Here is a 10,066-nt window from a genome sequence, read left to right as displayed (position 1 = left end):
TGGAGACATCAGATGCTGGAGAGGATGTGGAGAAATAGGAACACTTTTACACTGTTGGTGGGAGTGTAAATTAGTTCAACCATTGTGGAAGACAGTGTGGCAATTCCTCAAGGACCTAGAAATAGAAATTCCATTTTACCCAGCAATCCCATTCCTGGGTATACATACAAAGGATTATAAATCGTTCTACTGTAAGGACACGTGCACACGAATGTTCATTGCTGCACTGTTTACAATAGCGAAGACCTGGAACCAACCCAAATGCCGATCGATGATAGACTGGACAGGGAAAATGTGGCACATATACACCATGGACTACTATGCAGCCATCAAAAACGATGAGTTTGGGTCCTTTGTAGGGACATGGATGAACCTGGAAACCATCATTCTCAGCAAACTGACAGAAGAGCAGAAGATCAAACATCACATGTTCTCACTCATAGGTGGGAGTTGAACAATGAGAACACATGGACACAGGGAGGGGAGCACTACACACTGGGGTCAGTTGGGGGGAAATAGGGGAGGGACGGTGGTGGTGGGGAGTTGGGGAGAGATAGCAAATGGAGAGATGCCAGATGTAGGTGATGGGGAGGAAGGCAGCAAATCACACTGCCACGTGTGTACCTATGCAACAATCTTGCATGTTCTTCATGTGTACCCCAAAACCACTTAAAATGCAATAAAATAAATGGAAAAAAAAAGAAATTCAGGTATTACATGAATATATTAAATAATGTATGTGTTCCTAGCATATCAACCATTTCATCCACACACTCTGAAAATATTAGTGTTCAAGAATGTATTCTCTTTCAATTATGTCCTACATTCAATACCTGTGTCTTGTTCATATTCCATGTTGTGCCTTTCCATTTTCTTCAAGATTGTTCAATCTACTGGATGCTCTCTTCCTAGCTATTTCTAAAAAATATCTATTAAGTTTATGACTTTCAGGTTGGTTTTCCTTTTGTTAATGATTTATACCTTTCATTTATTGTCTGTTTCCTTTTTCCTTAAGTTTATTCTGTGACTCATTTGTTATTTTTTATTTCTTAATATTATGCTCTTGTATCATGTAATTTGCTATGTATTTTAATAAGATATATAATTAATGCTATGACTGTCCTAAGAATCCAATTAAGGCTTGTCCAGTGGGCTCCCAGAAATTGTCTGAAACCAATCTTTTAATGTAAATATTCTAATGGAGTTGTTCAGCAGTGTGGAGTACAAGCATTTAGGTAACTTCTTCCCTAAACATGCAGTGCTTCCTTTAAATTCAGACGTTCTTCTAATTAAGTCAGCAGTTTGGAAAAGATATGTAAAACATACCTCTGTAGACTACTCAGGACTTGGTACATCACAGCCTTTGAAGTTTAAATCGTATCATTTGAAGACTCAAGGCAGAAATCTGTAATATATAACCTCTGATATGATTAGAGGTTACCATGTGTGTCTTCAATCTAATTGCACACAGTAGCTCATGAAGACTGACAGTAGGGCAGCGAGCATGCCTAGCACAGGCATCTCAGAACCAGCTTGAACATCACTGATTTACATGCATGATCCCTACTTCATGGGCCACAAAATGTGACTGTCTCTTTCCATTTTATTATTCAGTCATTCAAGGCTTCAGTGAGAGAAGACTTTAAAATGCAGTCATTGGGTCCTGCAAGGGAAGTGGCTGACGCCTATAATCCCAGCACTTTGGGAGGCCAAGGCGGGTCGATCACTTGAGATCAGGAGTTTGATGCCAGTCTGGCCAACATGGTGAAACCCCGTATCCACTAAATATGCAAAAATTAGTTGGGCGTGGTGGCACACACCTGTATTCCCAGCTACACAGGAGGCTAAGGCAGGAGAAACACTTGAACTCAGGAGGTGGAGGTCACAGTGAACAAATATTGGACCACTGCATTCCACCCTGGGTGACAGAGCGAGACTCCGTGTGAAAAAAAATGCAATCATTGTTTAAGCGCCTGAGAGACTTCAGGATTTGACAAAATGCAAGAAAACTCATGAAGGTCTCCATACAGGAAAAAAAAAATCAAGCAGAGTTTCTGTTCATTATCTGAGGAGCAATGAAATCTTAACTTGGATATTAAAATCAGACTGAAGCTGGTTCTCATGATAAACAAATCATGAACATCAGAATATCTCTGTATTCTCTCCAAGAGAATGAGAGCATAAAGAAACCAGCAATGAAATGGATTTTAATCTACCTGATGTACATTCAGTACTTTCAATAAAAGCAAAAATGGGTGTAGGAGTTATGTGATTTGTCTAGAATCTCACAAATTATGTTAGAGCTGGTACTAGAATCTCCTTCAGGGTCAGCATATTTCACACAAAGTGGTATTACATATACATATGGTATTATATATTTGAGAAAAGCAGAAATTAGAAAATAATCTGAAAACTGTCAGCTGTTAGTTATACTCAGGAGAAAATATTTTTCTATTTGGTGATTCAATTATGACTTTGACCCAATTTCTGCTGTATCTGATGATGTTTCTGTTTTGCAGTCAGGCTTCTGGGGTCTGAACTACCTTCCAGAGAAAGTCTGTATTTGAACTCTGTTTTTCAAGGGACAGTAATGTTCTCTCTTTTTGCTATCAAAAGTATAATACTGTGTAATACAGACAGCATGTAAGTTTGAATCTTAATAGATAACATACCTCCTTCCGGCATTTTAAATTGCTCTGATTTTGGCATACTGTTTCCCTGGACCACAGGACCATCTTCACATTCATCCCCAGTCTTTGACTGAGACAGATCCTGGAGATCAGTTTCCAGGTCAGGCACTAAAAAATGCAAAGGATATAGACTACAGCAGCCAAACAAGAATGATAAAGAAAGAAATGATCATATTCTTTTCCTCAGTGTTATGCCATAAAACCCTGTAGGCTACTGTGGTAATAAATGTGATGCAAAAATGTCCCACCTTTGCTTTCCTGTATTATATCTTATCTTAAATGACAATCTAAGACAAATCACGCCACACCTACATTTCCCATAGTTTAACATTGTATATTATAAACACACAGCTACCTAGGAAATCTGAAGACTGCCCCACGGATTGCATTGAACACATTACTCTGTGGTAGAGCTGGTACCACTGAACACATTAAGTGAAGTGAACCCACCAAAAAGGGGTTTAAAGTAGAAAGCAAACATTGGGCATACTTTTACTCAAAATGTCAGCACCACACACAAAAAAACTAAGAAACAAAAAAAGAAATGTACAAAAACTTGTATAATATTTTGCAAACGCTTTTTTAATGTTCTGGCTTGAAACTATGGTCTGGATGACAAATGGGCTCCTGGAAATAGTCTGAAAACTATCTCCAAAGAAAACGATTAATGTCACCTTAGGAACTGCTGAAATGAAGTGAATAGAAAGGCCAGTATTGCCTTAGTTTTACTCTACTGTGCAGAAGGGCAAATATATTTATTTGGGCTAGTTTAGTTTACACTTCTGTACTTTTTAAGGTATGGGCACCATTTCTACTAAGTTTTCTACCATGATGTCAACATGAATAATGCCTCTTTTTACACGTGAAAGTATTCCCATTTGTATAATTACATACATGATCACATTACTCTTAAGCTATCACTATCAGTTTTGCCATCTATATGTGATAGCATTATGAACTGTGTCACACACAACAAAATGGAAGGATATGGAAATGGAAAACAAGAGTGAGATATCTGAAAAAGCCACAATTTGTTTCCAAAAGTAAATGTTTTTGAGGGACAGATGGCAAATTTCATAGTTTCTTCCAGAGGCTTTGTGATGCTTAATCAGGTATTACAGAAATATATTAAACGATGTATGTCTTCCTAGCTTATCAACCATTTCATCCATACTCTGGTGAGTTCAAGATTGCATTCGCTTTCAATAATGCCCTATATTAAATCACTCTGTCTTGTTCATATTCCATGCTTTGCTTTTTCCATTTTCTTCAAGATTATGTAGAACTATTGAATACTCTATTCATAGCTATTTTTTCAAAAGACCAATCTTTTAAATTTATTACATTTCAATTACTTTTCCTTTTACTAATGATTCATACCTGTCTTTTATTCACTACCACTTTCGTATTCTCTTAAGTTTATTCTGTGGCTCTTTCATTATTATTTCGTATTATTATTTTCTTGATTATGTAATGTGCTATTTATTTTGCATTTAAAGCTATGATCTCCCAAGAATACAACTGAGGCTTGTTCAATAGGCTCCGGGAAATTGTCTGAGAGCTGCCTTTTAATGTAAATAGTCTAATGGAATGGTTTAGCAGAGTGGAGTAAAAACATTTAGGTAATTTCTCCCTTAAACATAAAGTGTTTCCTTTAACTTCAACAAGTATCCTAATTAACAGTTGCCCATTTGGGAAACATGTGTAAAATATACTTGTGTCAACTATTCAGGAATTAGCACATTACTGTTGTTGAACTTTAAACCCTATCATCCAATGTCTCAAGGCAGAAGCCTCTAATATGTAACCTATGGTATGGTTAGAGGTGACTCTACTGGATGAGTCTTCAATGTAGTTACACGCAGTAGATCATGAAGACTGACAGGAGGGCAGGGAGCATGCTAAGCAGAAGCATCTTACACCCACCTTGCACATCACTGACCTATATGCATTCTGTCTACTTCATTGGCCACAGAAACCTGATGATCTCTTGCCATTTTATTATTCACTCATTCAAGGCTTCACTGCAGGATGCCTTTAAAGTGCAATTATTCTTTAAGAGTCAGAGAATTCAGAATTTGACAAAATTCAAGATCACTCATACAGGGCTCCATACAGGAAAACAAACATCAAGCAGAGTGCCCACTCATTTTCTTAGGGGCCATGAAATCTCAAGTCACACATTAGAATTGGACTGAAGCTGATTGTTATGATAAACAAGTCATGAAAATCAGAATATCTTTCTCTTCTGTCCAACAGAACCAGAGCATGCAGAAATCAGCACCGAAATGGATTTTAATCTATCTGATGTGCATTCACTCTTTTCAATAAGACCAAGGATGTGTGTGGAATTTATACGATTCATCCAGAGTCTCACAAATTGTATTAGAGCTGGTATCAGAATCTGCTTCAGGGCTCAGCATATTTCACACAAACTGGTATTGCAAATGCATTATGCATTTGTTAAAAGCAGAAATTAGAAAAGTATCTGAAAATTATTACCTGTTGGTTATACACAAAACTAAGAAAATGTAGTCATATTTGATGATTCAATATGGCTTTGACCCAATTTGTTTCTGTATCTGATAGTGTTTATGTCTTGCAATCTGGCCTTTGGGTCTGAAGGACGTTTCAAAGAAAGTCTGCATTCGAACTGTGTTTTTAAAGTGGCAGCAATGTTATCCCTCTATTATCAAAAGTATAATATTTTGTAAATGAGAAAGCACATAACTTTGCATCTTGATGGATAACATACCTGTTTCTGGCATTTTATAGTGTTCTCCTTTTGCTAAAACCTTCACCTTGACGCCAGGACCAAAATCCAGATTCATACCAGCTCTTTCACTGGTGCAGTTCTTGCAGATCACCTTCCATTTCACACACTTCGAAATACAAAGGTTATCGATTTAAGCAGTCCAACATGAAATACAAATAAGGAAATGATAATACTCTTTTCCTTAGCATTATGAAACAAAGCCTGGGCAGGGCATGATGGATCATGCCTGTAATCTCAGCACTTTGGGAGGGCAAGGTTGCTTGAACCAAAGAGGTGGAGGTTGCAGTGAGCCAAGATCATGCCATAGCAATCTAGGCTGGCTGACAGATGAGATTCTGTCCCAAAACAAGAAAAAAATGAAAATAAAATGAGAAATAACTGTGTCAGTTAGCATGGTAATGAATGTCGCGCAAAGTTGTCACAACTTTTTCTGTTTTATAATATCCTATTTTATTTTCATTGTTTTTTGAGTCAGGGACTCACTGTCGTCCAGGTTGGGGTGCTGTAGCACAATCAAGGCGCACTGTGAGCCCAACGTCTCAGGTTCAACAGAACCTCCTGTCTCAGCGTCCCAAGTAGCTGAGCCTACAGGTGCACCCCACTGCCAAGGCTAATGTTTGTTTGGTTAGTTGATTGGTTGATTTGAGACAGGATTTCTCAATGTTGTCCAGGCTGGTGTTGGACTCCTGGGATCAAGGGATTTGCCCCACCCAGCCTCTCAAAATTTTTCGATTACATTCATAAGCAGCCGCTCCTGGCCTAATGTCTTATTTTAAATTACAATCTAAGTATAAATCATACTACACCTAAATTTCCTGTACTTTACCATTGTGTATTATGAACACCATGTATCAACTATGAAATCTGAAAGTCAGCCACTTGAATACCACTTTAATCATAAATGAAATGTAATTTTCCAAAGAATTAGATCAACGTACTTGTGCACCTATGACAAATCTTACACTTGTGAGACCCATCCATTGTTGAGGTAACCTGGAATTATTTGGATAGTTAACTAACTTTATCCTATGCTTAGGTCCAAGAACCATATATGTAACTTTCTATAAATGAAGCTCATTCAAAAAAATGTACCAGAAATAACTGGAAAATCACTGTCTTGCAGTGAGAGTATGGAAAGTTGAGTGCAAAGAAATTAATGGGTATTGCTGACAGTCACATCTGGAAACATCTTAATGGTGAATTGCTAAAGTAATCGATGGCCCAAATTCTGTCAACGTTTAGCTTGAGAATGCTATCTGTTGAGGATACATTTTCTGGTTCAGGATAATCATATCTTAGTTCGAGTTTTCTAAATATGAAAGTATTTAAACAACTGTTGGAACCCTCTTAAAAATCATACTAATATAAGATCCTTGTATGCCAGTGTCCTGAATTATCAAACATTTATCAAACATACTGTCAAAAAGACGGATCAAAGGAAACAGTGGCTGTCATTCATTGAGCTCTTTTTTAGAGTTACTATTGTGGGAATTCACTCAGGGTGACAGTAAAAATATTATGGAAAAAATATTAGAGAAAGTTATAGAACATAGTCTCATACCCTTTTAGAAGGCCTAAAGGTTTTTTCTATTGTTCTTGGCTGAAGGCAGCCTAAATCCCCTTGACAGCTGGTTAAGAAGTAAAGCAAATAGCTAGGGTATGTGGGGGAGTTAACTTAACTAACTTGTTTGCCCATATGGCCTTAAAACTAAGCTTTGAGCCAGATGGCCCTCTCAGGGAGAGATCAACCAGGGATTTTACCCTCTAATGGTGTTTGCTTTATGCAGCCAAACCTGTCCTTTAATCTCTTCACTCAAGAGATTGGTGTTGAGTCAAGTCTTTGTCAATTAAACTTTACTAACTAAATGCAAATCACTCTCGCTGGTGGGGGCCAGCCACTGGTATCTCTTTACAGCACACTCCAGGGTGCCGGTAGGCGGCCAGGGATCCTCAGCTGAACTGGCAAGGCATAATATCTGTGTGTCAGTGTACTTTACTCATACTATCCTGCTTCATTGAACTGTTTTGTCCTAAGCCAATACTGAAGTACTTACAGCACGGACACAATAAAGCATTTTGCATCTTAAGCAAACAATTCACTTTCTATTATTAAAACATGGATTGTAGGAAGAACAGAAGAAACCTTTCAACAAAATATAAATTCCTTCTCCATGAGTCAAGTATTCTTTGTAAGCTTCAATCTCTGAGCCTCAGTTTCCTTATTTATAAAAAGGGGCTAACATCCCTTTGCAAATGGGCCATATTCACAGTGTTATAAAGTTGGGTGACTTGGCACTCCACGTGCTATTAAAGGGTACTAACAACACTGTGAACACTATGGCTGAGGTGATCATACAGCAACATTCTAAGAAGATCAAATTAAACTAGTGAAATAATGTACATTCTTATACACCATTTTAAATGGTTTTAAGTGATTTAGTAAGGACTCTATTTTCAAGCATACAAAATCCACCTTGAAGAAAAGGAAAAGATTCATTATATCCAGAAACTGCATGAAGCTGCAAACTATAATCTCCCCTTTCCAGCCAACTTTGAGCAAATGTTTGCTATCTTTTCTTAATGTTTTCTTTCCTCCTCTTACTGCTCATGGCATAAGGCGTGAGGCACACATACACCTCCTCCTGCCCCATAGACATTCTTTCTTTCCCTTCCTAGTACCTTGGGAAGGGAAATCCTGATTGTCTTATCTCTCCTGATCAGGCGTAGGATTCCGACTTTCCGTTGGTGGTTCCTCTTCTTGGGGTTCTCCATTACTGGGCTTCTGGGACTTGGTGTCTCTGTGTGTGCTGATAAAATGTTTTGTTATTAATACATGTAAATAATATAAATATACAGAATACATAGATATTGCTTATCATAAGTACATCTACAGACATTTCTCCAACACTACCCCATATATTTTTTCTTCATAATGTGATTCTTTCCTCAGAGAGGTTGCACCAAGGCAGTTATCCTCAAGGAGTTTGGAAGCCGTTTTAATCTATGTTGGGATGAATGTGTGTAACCTGTTATGAATAAGCATGAGGAAGAAGTTATGGACAAAATCTGGGAACACACAATCATCCATTCACACAAAATTCAAACATAATCCTCTGGACTAGTCTTTCCTTCATGAGATGCCATGATCATTTTTTTATCAGCATGGGAGACCATTATCAGTGTATCTGTACTAATCCAACAACAGATCAGAAAAATCACTTCCTGCTAAGAAAAAACTTCAAAGGTTAAGACATTCTCAAGTAGAGGTACAGTGAGATCAGGAGGCTGTGGACTTCTTCTTAGTATAGGCCTATATGTTGATCTTCCTCACCAACACATATTTCATTCTGCAAGCAGAACAGTGTGAATGGGAAAACGCATATGACAGGACAACTGTATTTGACAACTTTCATGGTCAAATGTTAACCTGGTCATTTTTTTTAAAATTTAGAAACACTGAAAGTCCAAGTGGTGTGACTTTTAAATCCAATGCTTGCAAAGTCACTGAAGTTGGTCCAGCTACATGAGTAACATCTTATGGCTCCTGGCAAAAGACACAGGGTATTACCCATGAGGTTGGTTTCACAACTGGACACTTCATCAGGGAAACAAGTAGGAAATCATAGTTAGAGAATTAAAACTGCAGTGACCGGGCATGGTGGTGTGCGCCTATAGTCTCAGCTACTGGGGAGGCTGAGGCAGGAGAATTGCTTGAACCCGGGAGGTGGAGGTTGCAGTGAGCCGAGATCGCGCCACTGCACTCCAGTCTGGCGACAGAACGAGACTCCATCTCAAAAAAAACAAACAAACAAACAAACAAAAAAAAAAAAAAACTGCAGTGACCACGAATTTTGTCACACACTCATTTTCTAGGCCTACTTCCCCACAAAAATCACATTTTCCGGAACTCAGAGCCCCACTCACTCCAATCTCCACAGTGGAGTTGACAAGCTGCCACACAGCAGTGGGTGCTCCTCACAGGATACCTACTCCAGGCACTCTACAGACCTCGGGGCTGCGGTCACGAGCTCCAGCATTACCCGTCTCCAGGTCCGTTCCATATCACTCACGCCATGCTTCCCCAGTCACCTCTGAGAAGTCTAGAATCTTCTGTGACGGTTCCAGGTGCTTCTGGGACTCAGATACCTCCAGCAGCACCCCAGCATCGCCCCAGCTTCACGTGAGCCCCTCCACTCCTCGGCCCTCCTTCCTCCTTAGTTACGGCCCGGACAAGACAAGACAAGTCCATGGCCATGGCGCCATATCAGAAGGACGACGACTTTGATGCCCTTCTCATTCGGAGTCACCAACCACCCTGCTCGACCCTCCTCTGGAAGCCCGCTGGCTCCTCCTCACTCTCACACTTCAACTCTCAGTTGGATCAGCTTGTGGACCTACCAGCTGCGTCGCAGTAAGAGAGAAAAAATCCACACCTCAGGGACTGGAGCTGCGCTCTTCCACGGCCTTCACCAAACGGGCAAAGGGGCCAGTGAAAGACACCCAGTGAGCATGCGCACTGAGTCGGGCGTCCCAGGAGCATGCGCAGTGAGGTCCCCTTGTGTGGCAAGGGCTATGGTACCCCTCCTTGTCCAGCCTCTCT

The 10,066-nt window shown here is 39.4% G+C and overlaps 1 pseudogene; it reads right to left on the bottom strand.

Moving 5' to 3' along the window:
* Positions 1 to 9,721, bottom strand: part of LOC108298287 — a 16,404-nt pseudogene extending 6,683 nt beyond the window's left edge.
* Between the last annotated feature and the right edge of the window lie 345 nt (positions 9,722 to 10,066).

The sequence above is a fragment of the Cebus imitator genome, unplaced genomic scaffold (assembly GCF_001604975.1).
Source record: "Cebus imitator isolate Cc_AM_T3 unplaced genomic scaffold, Cebus_imitator-1.0 Scaffold928, whole genome shotgun sequence".
In the NCBI taxonomy this organism is placed as follows: domain Eukaryota; kingdom Metazoa; phylum Chordata; class Mammalia; order Primates; family Cebidae; genus Cebus; species Cebus imitator.
Note: the sequence above shows the minus strand (reverse complement) of the source record. Positions and strands in the feature narration are given on the sequence as shown.